Source organism: Eucalyptus grandis, chromosome 11 (genome assembly GCF_016545825.1).
Source record: "Eucalyptus grandis isolate ANBG69807.140 chromosome 11, ASM1654582v1, whole genome shotgun sequence".
NCBI classification, from domain to species: Eukaryota; Viridiplantae; Streptophyta; class Magnoliopsida; order Myrtales; family Myrtaceae; genus Eucalyptus; species Eucalyptus grandis.
Window position 1 is genome coordinate 4236766 of NC_052622.1, and position 26070 is coordinate 4262835.

Here is a 26070-nt window from a genome sequence, read left to right on the forward strand (position 1 = left end):
TGCAGAATTTCAACAGTTGAAGCATGGACAATTTAGTAAAACAATTGGAGCATGCTTATTTTTATGTGCGCGAGGGTTGACGGGTCTTCATGCAATGTGGGTCCATGTATATATTTATTTAATACAAGATTCATTAAAAGGAGAAATTGACTTTGAAGACCCAGTTCCACTATTACTCCTGGTTTTATAAAATTGAAAATTCACAGCGAGGAATTAATGTTAGTCCCTCATTAAACATATATAATGCAATTCATGCTTTGCAGGGTAATAATCATGAAAATGACTTATTTTGGGAATAATGGAAGCATTTCCTACAATATGAATATTGGACCTTTTGTTCAATAGCAACACATGGACAATTGTAGCTATATGCTAGGGGTGAGCATGGTCCGGGTTGGGCCGACCCACCTCCTAACCCTAGGTACAACCTGCATAGTACTGGTCCTCAATTTTTGGGATTGATGATCGACCCTATTGAGCTTGGGACCGAGAACCGAACTGATCCAATGAGTTCGGTCCGATTCCAGGATCAACCCGAGACCAATTGATAATTTAGTTATTTCATTTTTTGTACTCTTTAAAAGGGCAACCAAGGACCGGACCAACCCAATGGGTTTGGTCTAGTTCCAGAGTCAACCTGGGATCAACCGATAATTTTTTGTTTCGTTTTTTGTACTTCCTAAAAAGGCGAGCAAGGACTGAACCGACCTTATGAGTTTAGTAAAGAGCGAGGCCAGCTAAGAGTGGTGAGCAATGAATGTCGAGTGGGGTGAGCATCGAGCGTCGAGCAGGAAGCAACAAGCTAGGCAAGCATCGAGCAGCAAGTGATACGAGTGACCCAAAGCTAGTGAGGCGAGTGTCAAGTGGCGAGTGGAGAAGTTGTTTCTTTCAATTTTGCTAAATTAAAGACTAAGAGGACAAATAAGATAGAAGAGAACGAGTAATAGAGAAGTATGCCGTGAGGAGCTATTTATGCCCTTTTGAACATCGTGAGGACTCCTCACAAAAACATTTTTCTCCTTTGTAAATTATGGTTGTTGATGCCGTAAAAGACATTAAAAGATCTAAGTTATTAAAAAATAGAGTAAAATTACTTGAACTCCTCACTAATGAGCTATTTAATGTTGTTGATGCCATTTATTTTGCAGTTTTCTTTATATAAAAAAATTATAAATAATATATTAGATATATAATATATATAGAATCAAGGTTGGTCTGGGTTGGACTGACCCTAAACTCCCAAGACCGAAGACTAACCCGCATAGTGCTGGTCTAGGAATCCTAAGACCAATGACCACCTCAATCTCCCTAAGAATCGAACCAAGACCAGCAGGGTTGGGCCGGTTCAAGATTAGTCCAGGGTTGACCCTAGACCGATGCTCACCCCTTGCTATATCTCTTTGGTTCTCAAAATTCTAAAACTCTTGGAAAGAATAAAACTTATCTTGGAGAGTAGATTTTCAAGAATATGAACCCATCAACAAATCATATTATTAAATCACCTTTTTTAAGAGTTTAAATCAATAAATTATAAGTCTACTAGATTTATTAACTACTCAATCCCTCTTAAATTAGTCGATATGGAATTTTTCTCTATGGTATGCTCACACTTGTACATTAATGAATACCTAACATGGATAATGACAACCCAACAATACTCTTCCTAATGCTAAAGATATATAGATAGTGCCTAAAAAGTGGTACTTTACCAAACACTCAACACAAACCCATTAATTCACAAAGAAAAATAGCACACACACCATTAGTGTAAAGAAAAAATTTACACGAACTTTCTATTTGCCCCTACCCGTGTAAAAATTTCTTACATTACTATATACTATGGCCACTCTTTCATAAATTGACTTTGAATCTATAAGATTCCCTTTTTTAGAAAGTACGTCACTTCATTGATGGAAGCATGTCATATAATACAACAAGCACAAGGAGCGCAACAACACTATGCTAGTCTTACTCAAAATTAAGAAAAAATATAAGCTGCACAAGTTATGCTAGAGCCACAAAGTAGATGCCCATCTATTAAGCGATGTGTCCACGAATGGCCCATTTGTCAAATTTTTCACTCCTCTCTCTCCTCTTGCAGACTCACACCTCCATTTCTCTTCTTCTTTGCCGTTTCTCCCTTCTTCTTCTTTTTTTTTTCACTTTCTTTCCTTCCACAACTTGTGTGTTTAATATTTTCTCACACAAATGGCCTCATATGCCCTTAATTTACTCTTAATATCCGATCAATGGTGTACAAAACCTCATGCATATAACTTTTTTTCACATTACTAGTGTATGTTATGGGTGCTCTTTCATAAATTGACATTTGTATCTATAAGATTTCCTTTTCTAGAAAGTACGTCACTTTATTAATGGAAGCATATCATATAAAACAATAGGCAAAAGTGGCGCAACACCACTGCGCTAGTCCTACTTAAAACCAAGGGCACGAAAACTAAGCTTCATATACTCATATCCATAGATGAGACTAGAACTTGCTTTTTAGCATGAGCTCATGCTGAATCAACTTTGAGAAAACATCCATGGTGTCGCGAGTAAGCCCCAGGGACACAACCAACTCGTCGCTCTCCCTACTCCGAGAAGTGACCAAGATGAGGCTGTCGGGGACTGTCGCCGGCGCCACCTGGAACGGCCTCCCAAACCCGAAATCCATCTTGTAGAAAGGGAGCCGGCTCCATTTGCTGATGCAGCAAGTGCTGCCCTCGCAGTCGACTAGGACCCTGTTCAACTCGATGTGGTCGATGGCTGACCTTATGTAACTCTCGGTGGCAGATGCGAGCGCCTCGTGCACGGTCTTGACAGCGAACGAGAAGGGATTGTGGGTCAATTCGCCCGCACTACACTCAGCGCAGGACCAAGCAATGCCGTTCCCGAAGTAGCCACTCGGCAGTGGGGGGTTGAACTTGAGGCGGCCGTCGACTGCGGTGAGTAGCTTCGTTGTCTCGTGAGGATCGATTCCGAGAGCTTTGGTTCGCGAGATCCACACGAGCGCCGATATGACTTCAAAGGTCGTCGGGACTACGGAAGAGCCATTCGGGGTTGTGATTCTTGACGCTTTCTTGAGCTGAATGAGAGCGTGTGGCTTGAAGCAGAAGGATCTATAAGCGAGGGGCTTGGTTTGGGGGTCGACCACGCGTCTGGGCCGCCGGTCTGTTGGAGCATACTCATGGTGGGGGAAATCGATGTGCGGAGGTCGCCTCGGGCGCAACACCGATCGATCGAGAAAAGGAAGAACTGATGGTGGCTTGGCTCGAGCCAGGTCTGTCCAGCAAGCTATGAAGTCCGTGAGGGCTTTCCCGTCAATGAGGACGTGATTCATGACGATGCCGATGACGATCCCTCCGCACTTGAACATCGTCACCTGGATTTCATGATAAACTGTAAGTGGATATCTACTTATGTGTACTAAACTAAATAAGACCGTCGGATCTAGTGAAACCCACCATTTTCAATAGTATTTACCTGCACCGTTAGCAAAGGTACTTCCAATATGGTCAAGGCTCTGTCACTGTGCTTCACGAGTTTTCGCAGCATGGCGGGATTGATGGCGCTGATATCACCCAACACTGCAATGTCATCCTCCGACGTCGCTTCGACGAACGGGACACCTTCTCCAGTGCATCTCACCGCCATCCTCCCGTCGCTCCCCATCACAAGTCTGCCCGCAAACGGATAGAACTCGACCAATGCCTTGGCCAGTGACTCTCTGATCGTCTCGATCGCAGTGGGACGCCTTCCCCTCCCTTCGCCCTTGAAGGTGAGCACGCTCTCAATCACGTAAGGGAAGGTCTGGTCAAGGTTCGAGAGAGCGTAGAGCCCACCAAACGTTTCCCTCGCCGGAGAAACATGAACTGCATTCGTGATCTTCACATCAAGCTTTCGCGTAGCTTCGGCATTTCTTAGCTTCTCATTTCCTGCTTCTTTGCACAGAATAATCAAAGCTGTATTTATTTATCTGCAGGCTTTGGGCGATACCATGGTAAATGTACGACTTGCTAATTGCTACAAACAACCCTAACCGTAATAAAAGGGTAAATTACAATATCAATTAATATAGTCCACATTATAAAAAAAATTACATTGATCAGTCATATACGAAATTGACCGGCCATATTTGTTTATATTGGTTGCATGAAAAATTACATGATCTTGTCAATTAAATATAAATATATTATTATATATTTGAGTAAATGCAGATTAAATTCAAAATGCGCATGCTACGTACCATTCTTGCTTTCATCCTCAAATGACTCAAACGTCCCTCTAAGAATTGCGGTACCCATCCTGTGGATAACAATTATGAAACATTAAGAAAATTAACCGATTAACCAACAGAAAATATTTTTATTATTAGTAACAATCTATATCTATAGATTATCATTAATGATGAAAATATTTTCATCACATTCATTATGCTAAGTGATACAAGCGATCATTTTAAGAAATTTTTTTCTTTTAAAAGCGTTGATTTTCTATGAGCATTCGTAGATTTTGCAATCAATTTGCCTCACTTTGATTTTTATTATCAGCACTGAACTTTTATTTCTTCACAATTGATGGCACTTTGACTGGGATCTAACCAACTTTCCAGTCGAATTTGACTTGATAGAGACACGGACCAATTTTCTCGCTTATAAGTATCACTATAGATGTAATATTTAAACTCACGTCAATATTTTAATATAAAAACTCTAGTTAAAATTAATCAAACTTGAATGCATATTTAATGTGCAAGATAAAAAAAAAAAAAAAAAAGGCACATACCTGAGCAATTTCAACTTCTAAAATTTTCGAATGTTGAGTTACAGCAATTAGAGCGAGTCTGTATTTATATGTGCAAGGTTTGATGGGTCTTCGTGGCCAAGCCCTGGGTCAACATCATGTGGGTTCCAGGCATTAATAATTTCAATACAGTATCCATTCCAAAGAGAAAATGACTTTGAAGACCCAATTCCAAAGAGAAAATGACAACCTCTTCTCGCTCCCTTCACAAATTCCAAGATGTGATCCTCATAAAACACATGAATCACGCGTAAGTACCGATCTCTTATTTGGGACAGTGCTAAGCCAAGATGTGATCCTCATAAAACACATGAATCACACAAAAGTACCGATTGCAAATTCCAAGATGTGATCCTAATAAAACACATGAATCACGCGTAAGTACCGATCTCTTATTTGGGACAGTGCTAAGCCAAGATGTGATCCTCATAAAACACATGAATCACGCATAAGTACCGATCACAAATTCCAAGATGTGATCCTCATAAAACACATGAATCACGCGTAAGTACCGATCTCTAATTCGGGACAGTGCTAAGCCAAGATGTGATCCTCATAAAACACATGAATCACGCCTAAGTATCGATCTTTTATTATCGGCACCAAACTTTTATTTCTTCACAATTGATGGCACTTTGATTGGGATCTGACCAACTTTCCAGTCAAATTTGACTCAATAGAGACACAGACCAATTTTCTCACTTATAAGTATCACTATAGATGTAATATTTAAACTCACGTTGATATTTTAATATAAAAAAAACTCTAGTTAAGATTAATCAAACTTGAATGCATATTTAATGTGCAAGATAAAAAAGGCACATACCTGAGCAATTTCAACTTTTAAAATTTTCGAATGTTGAGTTACAGCAATTAGAGCAAGTATGTATTTATATGTGCGAGGTTTGACGGGTCTTCGTGGCCAAGCCCTGGGTCAACCCAGCTATGTGGGTTCCATGCATTAATAATTTCAATACAATATACATTCCAAAGAGAAAATGACAACCTCTTCTCGCTTCCTTCGCAAATTCCAAGATGTGATCCTCATAAAACACATGAATCACGCGTAAGTACCAATCTCTTATTCGGGACAATGCTAAGCCTCTTACCTCCTGAATCTAAACCTGAGTCTTGATGCTCTGCTCACTTTCATCAACCTGCTTGCCAGCCGACGGTAGGTCCGTCGTGCGATCTCTGTTTACTGACTTGCCATTGCGCACCCCATGGCCGCATCAGTAACCGACAAAGCTTTGGCTTGCGACACCATAGTATGAAGCCGTCCAACGCCAAGTTATCAACCCACTTGATCAAGAACGTCTGACTTTGCACCCTTAAAGGGGTCCAAAGGCTTGTACATGTTGGAGGCTTTTGTTTGTAAAAACAAACAAAGTGCATTTTCCTTGTCCCACATAGGAAAAGTGGGAGGAAGTGGGCAAATTAATAAGTGTGGTACCTAAAGAGATGATTGGGTGTAGGCTAGACCTCACCATATCCGCGTGCGGGTGCGCGATTTTTGGCACGATTATTTTGCACGGTTTAATTAACACTAATCCCTTTGTTATTTTATTTTTATTTTTTTATTTCATATGGTTATCTTATTAACTTTAATCAATTCAAAGGTTGTTTTTGTTTATTGAGAATTTTCGGAAATTAAAAAAATAATAAATAATAATATCTATATTTTATTTATTAAATAATAATATTTTTTTTTATTCCGAATTTTTGTTTGTGTCTTTTTAAGACAACCTTTGAAAAAGATACTCATTCGGTTTGCAACATTTCCTGAAGTGTTGCATTTGTTCGTTTTTTAACTTCTTACGAATGGACGCCTTTGTTCATCTAGGCAATTTTCGAAAGGATACATTTGTTCACTTTGCAACATTTCACAAAGAGTTGTCTACGTTTTAAGAATGTTTTATATATACATGTCGGTTTTTAGAAGAAATGAGTGTGATCATTATCAAGACTTCTCTCTGAAAAAATTACAACCATCTTTTCAATTGTTTCCTAGAGAGATCCTGGAGAAATACTAAAATTGTTATCTAGTACTCTCATTTGAGACTTTGTTGTATCCTTTGTTGGTGACCATTAGCAACTTTGTGGGGCAAATAAATCCTTAAAGAAAGTGATATCATGCCTCAAAATCCGACTTGATTACTTGAAAAGTCCGACTTCATTGTTCTACCCAATTCGAAGCCATATTTTCCCAACAGTACATACGCCCATTGCAAATTTTGTATACCAAGGTGTATGCAATGTACTATGTTGTTTCTCCTCTTGGCTAAGTGCATTTTGGAATTTGCTAATTAGGTTGGCTAAGGCCCTGTTTGTTTATTTTTGTTTATGTTCCCCGAAACAAAAGCTTCTGTTCTTTTGTTCCGAGGAACAAAAAAAGAACAAAAACGTGTTTGGTAAAACTTTTGTTCCTTGGAACAAATTTTTTTTTTTTTGGTTTCCAGAAACAGATTTGGAACAGAAACAAGAAGTAGAAAAAAAAGTTGTTTCTTGTTCTCGGGAACAATTCCAAGAAACACTTATTTCTTCTTCTCCTTTTTCTTCATTTTTATTTCCTTCTTCTTCATTTTGGCCAGTCGTCGGCCTCGACCGTCGAGGGCCAACGACCTCGCCAGTGGCCTCGGTGGCCAGGCGAGGTCACCGGCGAGGCTCGACCTTGCCTAGGAGGCGCGAGGTCGGCCTCGCCCGACCGGCGAGGCTCGACCTCACCTTGGCGGGCGAGCTCGAGCTAGCCCAGATCTGGCAAGGCCAAGCTCGCCTAGCCACTGGTGGGGCTCGGTCTCACTGGGCCATCGTTGGGCGACGCCAACCTGGCGGTGGCCCAGCGAGGCTGCCGGCCCTCATCGGCCAGTCGCCGACCATGGCCGAGGCTGGCGATCGGCCAAAAGGAAGAAAGAAGAAAAAAAAAAGAAAAATATAATAAAATATTGAAAAATTAAAAGAAACAAAAAAAAATTATACAAGTTTACCAAACGTGCATTTATATTCTTGGAGTAGAATTTTTTTGCAATTAGCAAGCATGTTCTTATACTTAGAAATTGTTCCTTGAAATAGAAATAAATAAATAAATAACTATTTTTGTTCAAAAATTGTTCCATGGAATAAACGTTACGAAACGCGCCCTAAATAGGCTTCTCGAAGGAGTTGATCTTTCGTGGGTCAGGCGTCGCCCCCAAAATTCCATTTTTCTTTTAGCTTGTGGGTGTGATGTCGTTATCGCATTTTACATATGTCCAATTAATTAATACTTTTTTCTAATTCAGTATCAAAACTAACTAATGTCATTTAAATCATAAAAAATATATGACTAGTCACTCGTCCAATCCTCAACAAGATTAGTTCTTGGTTTCATTAAATGTTATAGTAATCAAATTTACAATGTGCAACATTTGAGGAAATAGTACTTCGAATCTATCTGAAAATGCCTTATGTGTGTATGAGCTGGAGACTTTGCATTTAATATTTTTTTTAAAGTGATCTCTTGTGAGAATGCCTCTACAATAGAGACATACTCTTTGCCTTCTCATCACCCAATGCCTAAATGAGAATGACACAATTTTCTAAGTGAGTGAGCCATGTTACCAATTGATCTTAAATGGCATCGAGTAAGCAAGGCATGCCAACAAAATCACATGACATAATGATATACTTAACAGAGACTTCACATTGAGCCTAATTTGAAAAGCTGAGATACTTGATTGACCACAAGATTTGAGTACAACATTCTAAGGGGGAAGAAAGTTCAGGTACTTGCGATATCGTGAGACTTGGCTATAATAAAACCATTATTTATTGTGTTATGCACTACTTGCTCCAATACACAAAAGAGGTAGCAGCACTAGAGGAGCATGAATTTTTGCCTCCTTCAATATCACCTGAACTTTTATCCTTGTTCAATCGAATACAAAATGTGACTTGAACTAGTAACTACATTAAAAGAATGGTCACATAATGTGTATCAACACGGCCTGCTTGCTCACATGTGACTTGCCTATTCGGCAAAAGTGTTGAGAAGGATTACCAAAGGAAACTTGAATAAATTAAAGGATGTGCTTTTCTATTTTCATTTTCATGTTCTCTTTCCTCGTGAGTTTTGCCAAACTCTTTCTCCACCACAAACGCTCCATCGCCTTCTTCCTTGTTGTCATCGTCTGTCATCGTCATTGTTTGCAGTGGGACCTCAATTAACGGTCACGACCTTTGTTCAAGGTCAATCAACAAAGTTAAGCAGTGGTGGTTGTCGGCAATAGGCAGGGATAGTCTTGAGAAATTATTGGGGTACAAGTGGGATGCCTCATTTTTATGCAAGTCCATTTAAAGAGTGACACGTGTCAGAAATTTTGAAACCCCCTCTCTCTCTTTATCTCTCTCCTTTCTTATGCACCTCTTGTTTGTCTTCTTCACCATTTCTTCCTTTATTTCCCTTTCCTTTTTTGTCCTTTCTTTCCCTTTGGCTTGCAGCCGGTACTTGGCCATAGTTGGCGACCGACCATAGGTGAGGGTTGCTTTTCCTGGATTCGATGAGGGCTCAATCTAGATCTAGAAGTTGTGGAGGGAGGTGATGACATCGGAGCCATGAGGGACCTCGAGGATGTAGGGGCTAAGAGAAGGCTTGGCGTCACAAACAGTAGGGGGCTTGGGCTTATTCTTGGACCTGTGGGGGCAGTGGATGACCTATGGAGGGAGGGGATGATATTGGAGCCGCAAGGGACCTCGAGGAGGCAAGGGTTAAAGGAGGGCTCGAGGTTGCAGGTAATGGCAATGGGAGACTTGGGCTTGTTCTTGAACTCGGGGGTGGCCGTAAGGGCAGTGAACAACCTCAATAGTGGAGAAATCATTGGAGTGGGGATCAGTGGATGAAACAATGGTGAAGGCAATTGACCAAGGCGTCGTTCGCAAGAGAGGGGGAGAGAGAACAAAGAGTAGAGGATCGCATGAGAGGGAAAGAGATAGAAGAGAGCATTTCTCACATGTGAGCTCAAATAGGACACGTGTTGCTCATTAAATGGACTTGCGCAAAAATGACATGGCCAAAGTATTTTTGTCTAATGTTATTTTTTTTTTCGGGGGGAGGGGGGGGGGAAACAAAAAGTAAAGTGACTTGTCAAAACCAATGGTCATCGTATCAACATAACATATCACCACTTATGGAGTAAGTGCCACATCACAGCATAACGTATAATCAGTTATGGAGTAAGTGCCACATCAACACTTCCCAACAAAGAATTTAATGGATGGATCACATTGAGCACAATTCACAAAGTTGAAACTACTCGGTAGAAACAAAAAAGTTTACCTTACTATCGTGCAAGTTTCACGTACTAAAGTTTTCAAATCCCCAACCTCTTAAATCTTTAGAGCTCTTCAAAACTCCAGCCTTCTAAGTTCCTTCAAGGAATGCCTTTTGGAATCTGAACCCATCGACATATAATGTCATTTGATTACTTTTATTTAAGAGTCTTAAGTAATAAATTATAATTCAACTAGATTTTATTAACTGGTCAATCCCTATTTAGTCGCCCAAAGATGGAATATTGCTTGTAATATGCTCACACGTATACCTCAACAGGTAATATATAGCATGAAGAAAAGACAATCCATCAATACTCTTCCAAACGCTAAAAATATATAGTAGTGCTAAAAGGGATTACGAAAATAATGTGGTAAAGTGGATGGATGAATAAATAGGGCATACTAAACACTCGAAAGAGTTGGCCTTGTCATGTAGTGAATCGATTATTCTAAATGTGTTTAGATAAATTTACACAAGTGGATACGTAAAACCTTTGGCTATAATGTAATTAACATTGCCTTTTTTAGCGTATGCTGTGGTTACTTTTTCATGAATTGACATTTGTTTCTCTAACATTCCCTTTTTTCATTGATGGAAGCGTATCATATATTACATTAGACATAAGCAGCCCAACAGGCTCTGCGATAGTCCTCCTTAGACTTCACCCATGTCTACCAAAACGAACACAAGTACTCATTTTCATAGATGAGGCTAAAAACTTGCTTTTCAGTGCGAGCTCAGACTGAGTCAATTTTGCAAAAACATCCATGGCATCGCGAGGAAGCCCCAGTGACGCGACCAACTTATCGCTCTCCGCGCTATGAGAGGAGACCTAGACGACGTTGTGGGGTACAGTAGCTGGTGCCACTTGGAATGGCCTCCCGAACCCGAAATCGTCTTGTAGAAAGGGAGCCGACTCCACTTGCTGATGCAGCAAGTGTTGCCCTCACGATCGACCACGACCGTGTTCATCTCGATGTGGTCAACGGACGACCGTATGTAACTGTTGGTGACGCATCGGAGCGCCTCGTGCACAATCTGGACAGCAAACGAGAAGGGCTTGTGAATCAGTTCACTCGCTCTGCACTCTGCACAGGACCAAACAAGGCCAGTCCCGAAGTAGCCGCTTGGCAACGGCGTGTTGAACTTGGACCGACTGTTGACTGCAATGAGAAGCTTTGCTGTTTCATGAGGATCGATTCTGAGAGCTTTAATTCACAAAATCCACACGAGCGCCGATATGACTTCGAAGCTCGTAGGGACTATAGAGGAGCCATCCCGTTGGTTGTGATTGTGGACGCTTTCTTGAGTTTTACGAGAATGAGTGGCTCAAAGCAGAATGATTTGTGAACAAGGGGCTTGGTTTGGAGGTTGACTATGCATTCGGGACGCCGATCCATCGGAGCATACTCGTGGTGGGGGAAATCGACGTGTAAAGGTCACCTCAGGCACAATACCAATCGATCGAGAAAGGGACGAATCGAAAGCGGCTTGGCTCGAGCCACATCAGTCCAACAAGTTATGAAGTCCGTGAGGGCTTTACCATCGACGACGACGTGATTTATGAGTTTTCGCACTGTCAGCAAAGGTTTTTGCCAATATGGTTTGGGCTCCATCGCTGTTGTTCATGAGTTTTCGCAGCATTGGCGGATCGATGATGCTGATGTCGCCCAGCATTCCGATGTCGTCCTCCGACATCGCTTCGACGAACGGGACACCTTCTCCTGTGCATCTCACTACCATCTTCCTGTCACTCCCGCGACGAGTCTCCCTGCGAATGGATAGAACTCGACCAGTATCTCGCCCAGCGATTCTCTGAGCATCTCGGTCGCAGCGAAATGAAGACGAGCAGATGCTGGGAGGAAGACGAAGTGACCAGATCTAGCCATGGCGGAAGACGAAGACGAACAGACGCTGGGAGGAAGATGAAGCCATGAATACTTTCTTCCCGAGCGGTGAGGTGGTCGGGGAGAAAACTAAAAAAGGGAAAAGTAATATTTTCTCCCCAAGCTACCATGGTGACGGCAGGAAGACGAAGCAACCAGATCTGGCCGATGACCCGAAGATGAAGACGAACAGACGCTGGGAGAAAGACGAATTGAGAAAGATGATGGAGAGGGTGACTCGGTTTGGATGTGCAGTTGGCCTGGACACGGTGTTGACGCCGGCAACGGCGGGAGGTGCAGAGGTCAAGCTGGTGGTGCGTACAAGAGAGGAACAGAGGAGGAAGAGAGAGAAAGTGGTGGAATGAGATAATTTCTATTTTTTCATTAATTCCATATCAGCAAATATGTGTCAAGCTGTAATTGGATGGAAGCAAAATGATGCTCGCCACGTCAACTAATGATGTGGTGAGAGCAAACCACTGAATATTTCCTCAAACTGGGGAGAGAACCGGAGGAGAGGAGAGAGAGAGAGATCCGGTGAGTGAGATCGGGAGAGAAAGAGGGAGTGAGCTCGAGATGGCTTCTTGATCGGCTGAAAACAGATGGAGAGAAAGGGCGAGGGCTGCTTCTCGAGGGGTTCGGCTGAAAACCAGAGACGGCGAGCGCTGCTCGAGAAGGAGACAGTGAGAGCTGCTCGTGGGAGCCACACAGAGAGAAAGCTCGAGAAAGGGTGAGCCAGAGGGAGGCTGGTTCTTGGAGAAAGAAAGATCGAGAGAGAACCGACTGTGCTCTCGACATCTTCGGCCATAGGGGTGTGCAACGGAAACCGCCCGAACCGGGAACCGGTCGGACCGGACCGGACCGATCGGTTTTGGGCGGTTCTAGAGGGTCTCGGTCCGGTCTTAGGTTCCTATTTTTGGAACCGGTGACCGGTTGGTCCGGTTCCCGGTTTTGGGGTTAGAACCGGACCGACCAGACCGGACTGACCATTTATATATAAGTTTCTAAACTAATTTACAATATGCATTACTAGATTCATTTTTCCTCAAAGCTAATCCGTTTTTTGCCTTTCTCTACACTCTACAGTAAGCATCACATCAGCTTTTTTTTTTTTCTAAATTTTGCAATTCTTATTTTCCTTTTCCCTCTTGAAACCTAAACGACTAAACCCCTCTTTATTTTTATTTTTGTTTCTGCTCTAATGTACAGTAACCATCACATCAACTTCTATTTTCCCAAATTTTACAACCCAATTCAGTGGCAATTCTCACTGTCTTTCCCTCTCAAAACCGTAAGCCCTCCCACTTGCTCGCTCGACGCCTTGCCCGACGCCCCTAACGCCTCACCAATAGATGGTATTGAACAATGGCCAAATTATGAGTTGAATTTTTGTTGAGTTCGGATTCTGTTTTTCTTTTGTTTTTTGCCTCTCTAATAACATTTACGTTCATGAGAATGAAGGTGAGTGTGTGAAATATGTTTGGAAAGAAAAACTTCTCCGATATTTCAAATGTGTGGATCTTTAGCTTATTTTTTTGTTTCATAACAGTGCAATGACATAGGGTATGATGCAAGATTTTAATTTTGTTTCCACAAAGTGGACGTATAATTTAATAGGGCGTCACTTTGTTGGTCACAGAGTGAATAAGAAAACTTGACCGGATCATAATCCCGTGTGTTACTTTACTAGTAATTACTATTTTTTTTTTGTTAAATGAAATGAAAACCAGTGATGATTCATTGGAACCGGACCGGACCGGACCGGACCGGTTGGTGCGGTCCGATTCTCAGTTCCAAGACAGCCGGTCCGGTCCACGGTCCAGAAAAGTGGGAACCGGTCCTCCCGGTCCGGTTCCCGGTTCTTGGGTGGAATCGGACCAAACCGGGAACTGATCACCCCTATTCGGCCATGGTAGCGTTTCGGTGGCGGAGGAGGTGACGTCGCGGCAGTGAAAGACCAGAGGTGGGGCTGGTCAAGTGCACTCCTCTCTCGCACGGACGCGAGAATCGAACGAAGAAGGTTCGGAGAATAGAGGGAGATCCGAGCGACAGCTGAGGAGGAGAGTGAAACTCGACAGCGATAAGGAGTTCTCCAGCAGCTCTGCCACGCCCCCACCCTCTCCGACGGCCTCTGGCCGACGCCCTCGAGCACACGATCTTTCTCTCCCAAATCTCTGCGTTGCCGGTGAGTTTCCTTTTTGGTTCGAACCTCCCTTGCCCGAGGATCTTGGCTCGAAGATGCCAAGGCGGCATACCATATAGCCCGATTTGTCACGAGCTTGCCCGCTCGTCGCCGTCTCCGAGCCGGAAGATGAGGACCTGAACAGCGTAAGAGAGGGGAACATTGGAGAGGGGCGTGGAGGGCAGAATGAATGAGGAAGGGAAATCAGAGATTTTGGGCTGACTTCTAGGCGATGGGATTAGTGGGCGTTGGACTCAAGTTGAAGCTTGGCAAATGTGGGCCGGTTTTGGTATTTAGTTGAGCTTGGGATCAGTATAATTATTTCGAAAGGTGAGCTTAGATCATTTTGTAAATGGAGCTTGTTGAAAGCCTGGTTCGCCAAACCCACGAGGTGTTAGATGGCAGCCTGTTTTTCTGACTGGGCCCTGGGGCCCGGCCTGAGTCTGTATTTTCGGAATATAAATTATTTTTATTAAAGATTCAAAAATATAAAAAAACGATATAAAAAATTAGAAGAATTAAAATTTAAAAATTTAAAAATTTCCAAAATTTCCAAAAATCTTCTGAAAAATGGAATTCCTCGGAAAAAGCTTGAAAATAGTCTTTTGGGAGTCTTCTCTTAAAATTATGGAAAATCATTGATAAAAAAAAAATCATCCTATATTTGAACAAACTCTTAGGACTTTGCAATAGGGCTTCGATGTTTCCTTTTGAGATGAATTATCAATTAATTACACGCTTTTCTATATAATGATTGTCGTTTACCTTTAGTTTAGTTAGGAATGGTATCTTTCTTATTCATTAGTGTTAAATGCTCATTTTACCATGCAATTTATTTGATGCCCTTGGTGCCGTTATTAGAATGATTGCACATCTACATAATTATTTCACATGTTAATGGATAGGTCTAAAATCAATTCAAACTGCTTGAAAAGTATATTTTTGTGAAATGAACAAGATTATACCGAAATAGCACTAATTAATTAATTAGTGGAACCAAGTTCTCGACCCTATGATCCTAGGCCTATTGTGGAATTGAAGTCAGCATTGCTTCTATGGTCCTAGGCCTGTCATGGAGTCTACGACATTCGATCTCGCTGTGCAGCCGATTGACTACATTATAAATTCTCCTGCAAAGATGAACTATATGTCGGCTAGCGATATGTCAGTCACTATAGTTTCAAGAGGAGCTACAGCAGGAGTCAAAGCCCAACAAAGACGTTGCCATCTAACTTGGGGGAATCTTTATCGGATCTGGCCTTGTTAGATGACTCATCACCCTCAAGATCTATCAGACTCGAGAGTTGCTCATGAACAGCGTAACATCTTTAGCATGTTCCTCCAACCAAAGTGCTTCCTCATCCTCTGTCTTTTTCAGATTGGCAATCACTAATTTCTCAATACAGTGTGTTAGTTACATTGTTTGAATGCATTTTCCTCATGGAGTGGATAGTTTCCGTGGTCGCAAATTTACTCAAAACTTCTTGTCAGTTTGACATTCAGTATCAACATAAGCACAAAAAAATGAGATAATCCACTGACACATGCTCAATATAATAACATTGGCGAAGGATGGAACAATTGTTATTACACTAATTTCATCATCTTGTAATGTTTGGTATTAGCCACCGAAAGTTTCACATCTCCTCCGTCCTTTTCCTGCCTTCCTTTGTTTGAAAGGTAAGCAATTATTCACAAATTATTGACAAGCCTGTCTCGTTCCGAAGTAGTAATAGCTTTGCTATTCAGTGACTCTTTGCCCTCATAAACTTTGATGGGTAACCCATAACACTATTCTCTAAATTGTCATTCCATTTGATAACAAGTGTAATTAGTTGATGATTCAATCTTGTCGAATTCGATTTGTTAGATACGTGCTCTGCTATTCTAGGTGTTGAATTAATTTTTTTCTGGGTCTGCTTTGCTTCATGGTTATTAGTATCAATATTATTTGTTGTTTCATTCTACTCAAATGCGGGGTAGGATATTGGAGAGCTCCGAAAGCTCACTCTAGGCAACTTCTTCGTTGATGATAGGCCATTTGGTGCATTTGTTTTTTTATACATGGATCTTATGATGCTAGATTAGCATAAAGACTCTGGAAATACAAATCATGAAGATATGAGGTAGTGTCTTTGTGGATTTTTGACACTAAACATGGGGAAGAAAAAGCACATAGTTACATGGAGGTACAATCACAAATAGTGATAAGTACATGGTATCGATAAGGTGTTGCTACAAAGAATGCAGGCCTTCAGGTAATTATCCTTGTTCATCCATTCATGCAAACATTTCCTACATGTAGGTGAGTTTCTCTCTGAAATGCACGTCAACCAGAAGAAAAGGACAGAAATAGAGCCCCTCTGACGAGTCTATAGCTCCTGATGAACTTCACTGTCGGAATACCTAAGAGTTGCTCTTTGCTTTTCTTGAATATGTTGCTTGATGAATCTATTTGGAATATTCCGCACATTTGCATCTTTGAACGATCAAATTATATAAGTGAAATGAGAAATCCAAAGGTAAATCTGAGGGCAAAGAGCAAGAAGGTAATGATTTGAAGGCGAGGAAATCCGAGGATAAATTTATCCATTTAAAAGTGCTCAAGGATGAAATAATTAATTGCGGAGATCATTTTCTAATGCATGTTATTAATGAGTATTGTTTTAGTATTTTATTGGATTATATATAAACACAATATAGATGAAAAAAAAAATCTCCAACAAGGGGACATCAACTACTAAAGCGGTCATGGTATTGTAAGTGCTAGCAATCACAATTGAGCTCTAGGTATACTGGTGAAGATTTAAGCTCAAGATCTTACTAGACTATTCATATAAGATGTCGGATTTAGCGATTGTCTCAATGAGATTCAGATGCTATCGAGACCGTTTTGAAGAAGGATAGTTATAAATCGAATTTGCAGGCTAATTTAGGAGTAATGAGAGGTATTTGAAGTGTAAGACCATGAAAAATCTGCTCTGTCTGTATCCTATGACATCATTTCATTTAGTTGCATGGCGGGGGGTAAGGGGGTGGGTAGAAATCCATTTTGCACAGTTGAATAATGATGAATTTAGACTTCATTTGTTCTGTGAAAACCAACTTTAAAGAAAATATTTTTTTGAATTTTTCAGCATTCGTTTCACGGAAAATAAATTTGTCTAAGAAAACATTTTTTTCATCAATGGAAAGAAGTTCTCTTAAATAGGGCAAAATATTTTTTACTTTTCAAATTGGAGAAAATATTTTTCTTGATCATTCTCTCTTATTCCACACCCATTATCCTTCCTATCTTTCTTTTTTTTTTATAAATAAAATATGAATTTTTACTTATATATTTTTTCTCTTTTCTTTTTTCTTTTCTTCTTCTGTCTTGGTCGATCACCAAAGTCTTAAGCAAGCTCGACGACCTCTAGCGATCTCACTACTTGTTGATCGAGCAAGCCTTTGGCAAGGCCTAAGACCTCGAGCTTGGCGTTTGCCAGATTGGCGAGCCAGGCAAGCGGCAAACTTGGGTCTCACCAGATCAACAAGCCTTGAGCTCAAGCGCCTTCCAGCTGAATAAGGAGAAGGAAGGGAATATAAATAAATAAATAAAAAGTAGAAAAATAAAAATTTGAAAAATAAAAATTTGAAAAAAATAAAAATGTTGAATTTTTTTTTTTAAATAAAAAGATGTTAAAAGGAGTGCGCAAAGGAAATGAAAATCGAATTTTTCAAATTAAATGACAGAAAATGTTTTCTAAATATTTTCAAGTTTCAAGTAAACCTCAGAAAATATCGTCATTTTTCAGAAACACGATACTTTTTGCAAAACAAATAGGACCTTAATAGACATTGGTAGAAAAATTTGTTTAATTGACTCACCATGAAGAGATGTAGTATAGATTGATTATTGTTTTACCGTGCATATCATGAATGCTCTTTGCAGACAATTGAGGTCGTAAAGAAGAAATAATTCAAGAGAATAAAGATCCTAAAGCATCGAAGCTCTTCAAAATTGAAATGATAAAAGATCAATAATCATCATCCAACAAATTTTCCTATGATAATAGTCCAAAAGTTTTTCTAAGTCAAAGTCCATGAGTCTTTCTGCAAATCGTTCGAGTCCAGCTCCTCCATTTTCAAATAGCAAGGTTCCTCCTTGGAGAAAAAAGAAAAGTATGGACTTTGTTATAGATAAGGGTATAAAATGGTCAAATTAAGCTCAAATAAAGATCAAAGCCAGTGACTTAAACAAGGGTAATTTTGTCCTAAATTTGTAATTTGATAAAAAAAAAGAATATATTTCCCAAATTAATTGAGAGTATGTTTTCTTTTCTAATTTCACAATTTCAAGTCACTCCTGTCACACAACTTGGAAACTCCTCCATTTTTTTCTTCTCCTCCCCTTGTCACGTTTTCATTTTGAATAAGAAAATGAAATTGCCTAATCAGTATTAATAAAAATTTGATCTCACTGGCCAGCCAAATATTTACACCACATTTTTCAGCAATTTAAATTGAGGTAATTTTTTTTCCGAAATTTGTGATTGGCCAAAAATAAAGAAAATTCCCCAACGAATAGGGATCAGGTTTCCCTTTTCAATTTCACGGTTTTCTAGTCCCTTCCGTTGCAATTCTTGGAAACACCTCCATTGCTTCATCTCCTTCCTCTCGCGCCAAGCCATTGCCGCCGCCCTCGACACCACCATCGCCGCTGCTGGGAAGTCCGATCTCCAACGCACCCGAGGATCAGGAGCCACCCCGGCAACGCCACCGCAGTCCCAACAGCAGACCGTTCCTCCTCTTTTCACCACACGGCTTCTCCCCCCTCCTCCTCTTCCCGTAAGTTTTCTTAAGCCGCTTCCGATGCGAAGTTGAGGTCTTGGAATTTGACACTTGTCGATTCGCTTTCGATCGATGCTAGATTCAATGGTGATGATGATGTTGCCGCAAGATTCAATATCAGGTCTTGGATGAGAATCGTTATGTAGCTCGTTCTAGTGGCTTCACACGTGAACCATAGTGGTTCCTGATCTTATGTCTAGGGCTAGATTATTTAATTCTATTCGATGCATAATCTGTAACTCTTGAATTTTTCTGCTACCCACCAAGGAACGAATCATGTCCATAGTGGAAATGAAATCTCGTAGGATTTTCACTTTCTAGCCTTTTACCAGCTTGTGTCTCATTGTCTTGATTTGGGCTTCTAGCTACATATATTCATCGTCAGTTCTCGATATGTAAATTCTGTATATTTAGAACTGTTCAGTGATGCAATCGCTTTTTTGGAGCTAGCTTTAGGACGAATCATGTGATGCTTTTGCCTTTCAAATTTCTGGTTAAGCCCTTTCTACTTCAACTTGGCGATCATTCAGTTGTCTTTCACACTGACTGGTTTTAATATATCTCCACAAGTGCTATGTTTCACTAGAACTATGGAGAAAAATAATGGTTATAGGACTACACTTAAACAAGCTTTTATTGCACACTTCTCTCTCGTCCCTATGCCCCATTTTAGGCCCAATCTTTGTGGAAGTAAGTAATATGATGATTAATGTTTACATAGTTTCGTACATTTGTTAACTAGCATCTGTTGTTTTAGGGGATTTTGATAAAGCATCTCTATTTGTGACTTTTCAAGCGCAGGATGGAAATAGATTTTTTGAGTGCTTTAGTAATATATGTCCTTTAAATTTGATACCTTGTCTTTTCTGGCTCAAATGTAATAGAATGGCAGTTTCACTTTTCTTGGATTCGTTTCTCCTTAATGGTGTCCACAGTTGTGGCGTTTGGTGGAAATGTAGTCACCATTTTCATGATTGCCATGCTGGGCATTACAAACAAGAACAGACTGAGAACTTGGAGGATATGTTTTGGTTCTACATGAATCACTTCAACCAAGAGGTTGTGTCATATAATGCTGTTTACATATATGTTGATGTGTGTTCGATTGCTGATGTAGTCAAATTAGAATCATGACAAACAGGGTGGTTCCTTGGTCCACTAAATGTTTATGTGTTGGGCATCTAACTCCTGTGCATGCATGAGTTTTTTACCCTCCTAATATGGCATTGTGGAAGTTACTAATGTGTTTTGGCCAGTTGGTCAGAATCAAATCACATAGGCGAGGCCTGTTTTGCTAAGCTAAGCTAATCATTCAGCTTTGTTGTCCATCCGAGGCATGTTCATAAAAGCAGTTTTCTACGTGCTTCCAATCCTTGGAGCAAAGTCTCTCATTTTTTGAAATGGCTTTCTTGCTGAACGCTACATATTATGGAGGCTTGGTTATGTATCATTCATAGCTTTTTAGATGTTCTAGGTTTGCAGTCTAGGTAAGCCTCTTAGCTATGTTGGTTACCTCATTGAATATTGTAGCATTTCCTAGATGTCTTCTATAGTTCTCTTCCTTCTGCTTTACGCTCCTAAGACTGTCCTGTGGAAGTTATATGCGGTTTTTAATTGATTCGTTCGGAAGTACTAAGTGTATAAACATTGTAGGTATGACATGGACTGGACAAAATATCACCAGCAAGAGTGACTACCCCAAGGGTGTCATTTTCTTCATGCTCAGTTTCAAAAACTCTTAATTGAGAGACTGATATAAATAGGAAGAAAACTCAAGCAAAGAACGGGGGTATCACTTTTGTTTATGCAAAGGAAAAAGCACCAATAGTAGCAGCCACCCACACATGCAAGAACCAAAGAAAGAGAGAATGAAGTACTAGCATATATAGTAGATACCCACCATGAGGACCAACTTGTTGGAAGGCAGGACGTAACATCTAGAGAATGGAGGAATCATACAGGAATAAACAAGGAAGAAAAACCAAAATTTGATAAATTGCAAGAAGTAATGTGCCACAAAAAATTCAAGAGCAACCGTTCAGCAATTCCAAAAATATTGAAGCATGCAACACTGCAGTTGTATCGAAGCAGTAGAAGACGGCGTTTCGATCCAGCCAAAATAGGAAGAGAAAACAAACAAAAAAGAGTATGTCCACACAGTTTTTTGTAACATAAGAAGAGACATTAATCAGAAATGAGGATACGAACAAAATGACAGAAAATAATCATAATGAAGAAATTTAAAGTGATATGGAAAGAAACGAAAATTGTAGGTATGCTAGCGAATGTCTGTGCATTGTACTTTAGCTTGATAGATGTCAAAATGAGAACACCAAGAAGTGCTACAACACCACCTTTGAGAAGCAACTGCATCCTCTATCTTAGTACTTGTGAAAAATCTGGGATTGCACACAAGTTAAAATTACAGACTTTTCAACTACCAATTAAAAGATAGAGCTTTTCCAAGTAATTTCTCAAAACACCCAATAGAAAAAAGGGCCATTTTACGCTGTCATTTCTTCTATTTTCTCCTGTTTTGGTATATCAATTGTTTATACCCAGCACTTTCCACACCATTGACTACATCGACCATTAGGTACAATGCAACTCTAAGATATTCCCACATTAAAAATGAGGGATTATTACATTCTAGATGGATTCCATATTGAACGTGAAACTAGCTTAGCATGGAAAATATTGAGACAAAGTGAGGTTATTTGATGAAATGCGAAAACTTATGTTTCGAGGTTTATTGGAGTTGAGATTTTTTACTCTTGGAGTCCTTAGTGGGAAAAAAGAAGAAGAATCAAAACGAAAACTAAACCTTCAAGCCGACGTCCTGACACGTGAGACGAAGAAATCAGCTAGAATAAACTTTATTATTTACGCAGCACTGGGCCCAGATCCAACTCCGAGATTGTAGAATTAGGTACCAGAAATACTCATTTTCATATTGATGAAGTGTTTCCCGCGAAGGATGGTAGGACCCCTGGACAGAAGCTGCTTTTTCCTTCCTTTTTATGGTGGTAAGGACCGTGCGACCGATGTCAACAAAAATCCGTAGGACTAATTAAGGCAAATAGTGGAGTTAAACTATTGAAAGGTATTAAGCACATTTATGCAAGACATTGTTTAAATTAGGATTTACTCCTGCTTTACTTTAAGGAGATGAAATTCATTTCATCACAATGTTAATTTAGGTCAATGATATCTCAATAACCGGAAATGAAATTGGTTAATTTTTCCAATTAAAGGAAATTTAAATAGAAATCTCAAGTCGAAAGACTTGGGAAAAATTAAAATATTTCTACGGAATTAGAAGTTGTTTGAAACAAAAGTGGAATTTTGCTTTCACAAATGACATTAAAGCACTGTTCATTCAAACCGGGAACAGAACGCGGCAACACAATCATCTCCACCGGCTTAGCTCTCGTTGTTTTCTCTTCAGCCTCGCCACCGATCTTCAAGCTCTCGGCCTATCAGTCTCGGACGATGACGACTCGATCGGCCTCAGATTGCGTCGGCCGATGAAGGGACGCCGCACTGGCGGGAGGGCCGATAGAGTGAAACCCAAAAAAATCTCATCCTTTGAATTGGCAGATAGTATCCAGACATTCCCTTTGCCCACGAACTCTCTCCGATGAACGTTGCTTCGAGAAATCTCTGCAGACAGCTGTTCCTTGCTACATTCAGGCGATGACGGAATCCATCATTCGGTATTCACCCTTACCAGGTCGTTTTCATTCCCAATTTGTCTGTTTGATTTTCTGTTTCGCCTTTGTTCTCTCTCTCTCTCTCTCTCTCTGGTGTTTGATGGAATAAGGAAGTCGGACTTTGTTTCGAAGAACGCCCCGTTCAAGAGAGATGGAGAATCGGCGATGTTTATCCAGCTTGATTGCTGTTTTGTTGAGAGGGGGTTGCGGAAGAGTTGTGTGGCAGTGACGCCGTTACAGAGTTATGCTACTGCGGCAAAAGAGATGGCTGCAAGAGAGGCATGAAAATCCCCTTTTCCCCGTTTGAAACAATGAGGGAATTCAGTAGACATTGGTGTGAAAGTTTCTTTAATTGGCTAACCATGAAAGGAAGCAGCATGGCTTGGAAAATCGCTTGGCCAGGCATATCAGATTCAGTTCATTTGACAAAATGAGTTCCAAATGCTCTTCACATGAGAAGAAACTAAGAAAACTTCAATTTGTGCGGCCCACGTGCCAAAAAAGTCTCGTCATAGAATCTTCATGAATTCAAAAAGAGACGATGAATAGAATCTAATGTATGTCCACATTGAGCTTGTAAAACCATGGGTTGTGCCTTGAAATTCAGAGTTGGTACATGGCTTAAGGGAAGCGTATTTGATGCTACTACAACTTCAACAGTTCCAAAGGTTGGGTTGAGCCACCAGAAACCTTAAAGAAGCAACTAATTCGAGAGATTGTTTCCAGAAATGGAAGTTATCAAATCGACATTAGTAATCGGCTTCCTCCGTCTCATGACCCGTGGCCACATGGTGACTGCCAACACTAGGATCAAGGAAGGTATCATGTGCATTCAGGAGCATTCCATTCATTAGAACGGAACTTGTGCTTTTATCCAATTTGCTGAATCAGAAGCAGATTTCAGCCTAGCAATTCTGCAGTTCTGTTCTCACCAAAATTGAGCTAAAAGCAATGCTTCCTCTGCTGTGTCCATTGCATAGTATTGTTCACCCAAGTCTTCTCAGCGGTTCTGATAAAGGACCCTCCAAAAATGACATCATCCCTTCTAATAAAGCTCGAGCACACATTGCCACCTGCCTTCAGAGAAGTTTATCTTGTGAATGCGGTCCAACTGGCAGAGAACTTTCCATGATAACCGTGGCTGATGAGCATCGCCGGCCATGATTTGTCTTAAAATATGAGAGCCACGGTCTGCGGACTTTTCTTGATGCGCATTTTTGGAGTGAGCCAGTAACTCTCTGCTCAAGTAGACATTTTGCAACAACCAATGAGCTCTGAGGAAGACCGTAGGAGGATCCTTTTCAAAGCATCTGAAGGATAAAAACAGAAATTATTGACACGATGCACGCTTAACCTAGAGCTAACATAGTTGAGCAACTCTGTGTGATTTAAATCCAACAGTTTTCCTTGTCATGAGGATCCTATCGCGTTGCTTTTCTTCAGATATATTTACCTTGCTGCAACTTCGGAAGAGAGGATAATCGGGCTTAAATTTGCTGGCCGGTTCAAGAGCTCTGCACAAGGTCAGCTCTTTCAGCTTACCTGCAGCAGTCGCAAACAGAACATGAAAAAATCAATGTCATAACTTCTGAGGCCTATATGCACAGCAATGTCATTTTCAGCACATTTAAGTCCAATATGACCGGTTCTGCTCGTCTTCATTGGCTTGACATATATGAGATCACCCAACACATACATATGCACACACTAGAGAGCTAGAGGCAGAGAAGAACTACGGGGATGAATTAGCTCTAACACAGTCTCTCTTAACTAGTGTCATGGAGAGTTCCTATACAGAATTTGAATCAAACACAAGAACAACAGAGTCTGGAGGAGAATTAACTAGTGATTAAGATTCACACCTCGAAAATCTCGTGATGAGCAGTTTAAACTTTGGTCTCTCCCCAAACTCCGCAATGATGAATGTGCATAGGAACCACCATGAACTTCACAAATTTGATCAGATTTTGTTGCCTTACAAAGCCGAGGACTCTTGGGTCAATGCACTTCATCTCCCAAGACTTCAAGCTTGATCGAAACATCACGGCAATCGCCAGCATCTTCCACTTTCGCGAGGCGAATCCACAATTGCTGAGGCTCGGTTCCTCGCATCACCACTCATTGGCGGACATGCTATATTGGAGACGCCTTTATCAAATATGATTACATGGAAAATGGAGTCCACTTCAGATTTAAAGACCAAAAATTGGCCCTCGCAGATAGGGTAAATGCTCTACAAATTCATTTCAACCCTTTGAAGTACGACCATCTCATCACATTTTTCCAATTCCTTAGGCCAAATAATTGCACCATTTCACACTTTGACAAGCATCCTTTTTTGAGAGATTTTCACCCTATTTTCTCATGAACCTCTTTGGCATTCCCTGTTGGAAGAATAAGACCCATAAACTTAATAAGCCTAAGAGACTTGATTTCAAATTCAAAATGAACAACAACCAAATAGGAATGCATTAACCGAAAAGGACATCCTGAAGCAAATCCTTATCGGTTCATTTAGATTCAGAATGTGGCAATAATGAGTGTGTGCATCTGGATTATTATGAACCTCACACCGGTGGGTTCCAGATCTGTTCTTCATCCTCGTCGAATCTCGGAAAATCTCAACTGAGATGGCTAGATGCGATGAGATGTTGACGGTGGTGGTGTCGAGAGAGGGAAGGAGAGAGAACTGAGTAAGCGATAGAGCGAGCTATACGGAGCCCCGAGCTGATGGCATGACGCGAACACAAACCGTGGCAAAGGATCTTTATCGCTTAGTGCGCACATAGAAATTTCCTAGGTTGCACAATAGTTGCATGAATTCGATCAACATAAAAGTTTCCTTAGAAAGAAAATAAAAACAATACAGCTTGCTTGAATCCCGATTAGTCACGCATCATCCAGAATTTTTATTGTTCAGTAGAGTTTAAATTAGACTATATTTTCACTTTTTTATTGAAAAAATGCTCCTCCACTTTTCTGACGCCAACTTAAGTTTTGTTCACCATTGAATGGTGATTTGGTCTTTCAAGTTAATCTAAGATGCAAATTGGGAATTTCAAACGTCTATCATGTAAAGTGGTGTGGGGACTGCGAACCAATCGTGAGGGTATTGAAAAATTTTATATGGATTAAATTTAAGGCGAAACTAATATTTGATTCAATTATACCTTGTGTGAATTTTAGGAAATAAGCAAATAGAAATAAGACATTCATATATATATATATATATTCTACTTTACACAAGGTTGTGAGATGAGGGGTTGCATTATAGGGACGTCAAGAAATTTTGTCCTGTATGACAAACCTTGAAGTAATGAAAACAACGAAGATTTGCATTTA

At 40.5% G+C, this 26070-nt stretch overlaps 1 long non-coding RNA gene across 1 annotated transcript in view; it reads right to left on the reverse strand.

Moving 5' to 3' along the window:
• The window catches only part of LOC120289406, a 46996-nt gene extending 21703 nt beyond the window's left edge, over window positions 1–25293 (reverse strand). Inside the window, exon 1 of the long non-coding RNA XR_005547369.1 lies at window positions 24591–25293. This is a non-coding gene — a long non-coding RNA (uncharacterized LOC120289406). The remainder of the gene's footprint in view (window positions 1–24590) is intronic.
• Between the last annotated feature and the right edge of the window lie 777 nt (window positions 25294–26070).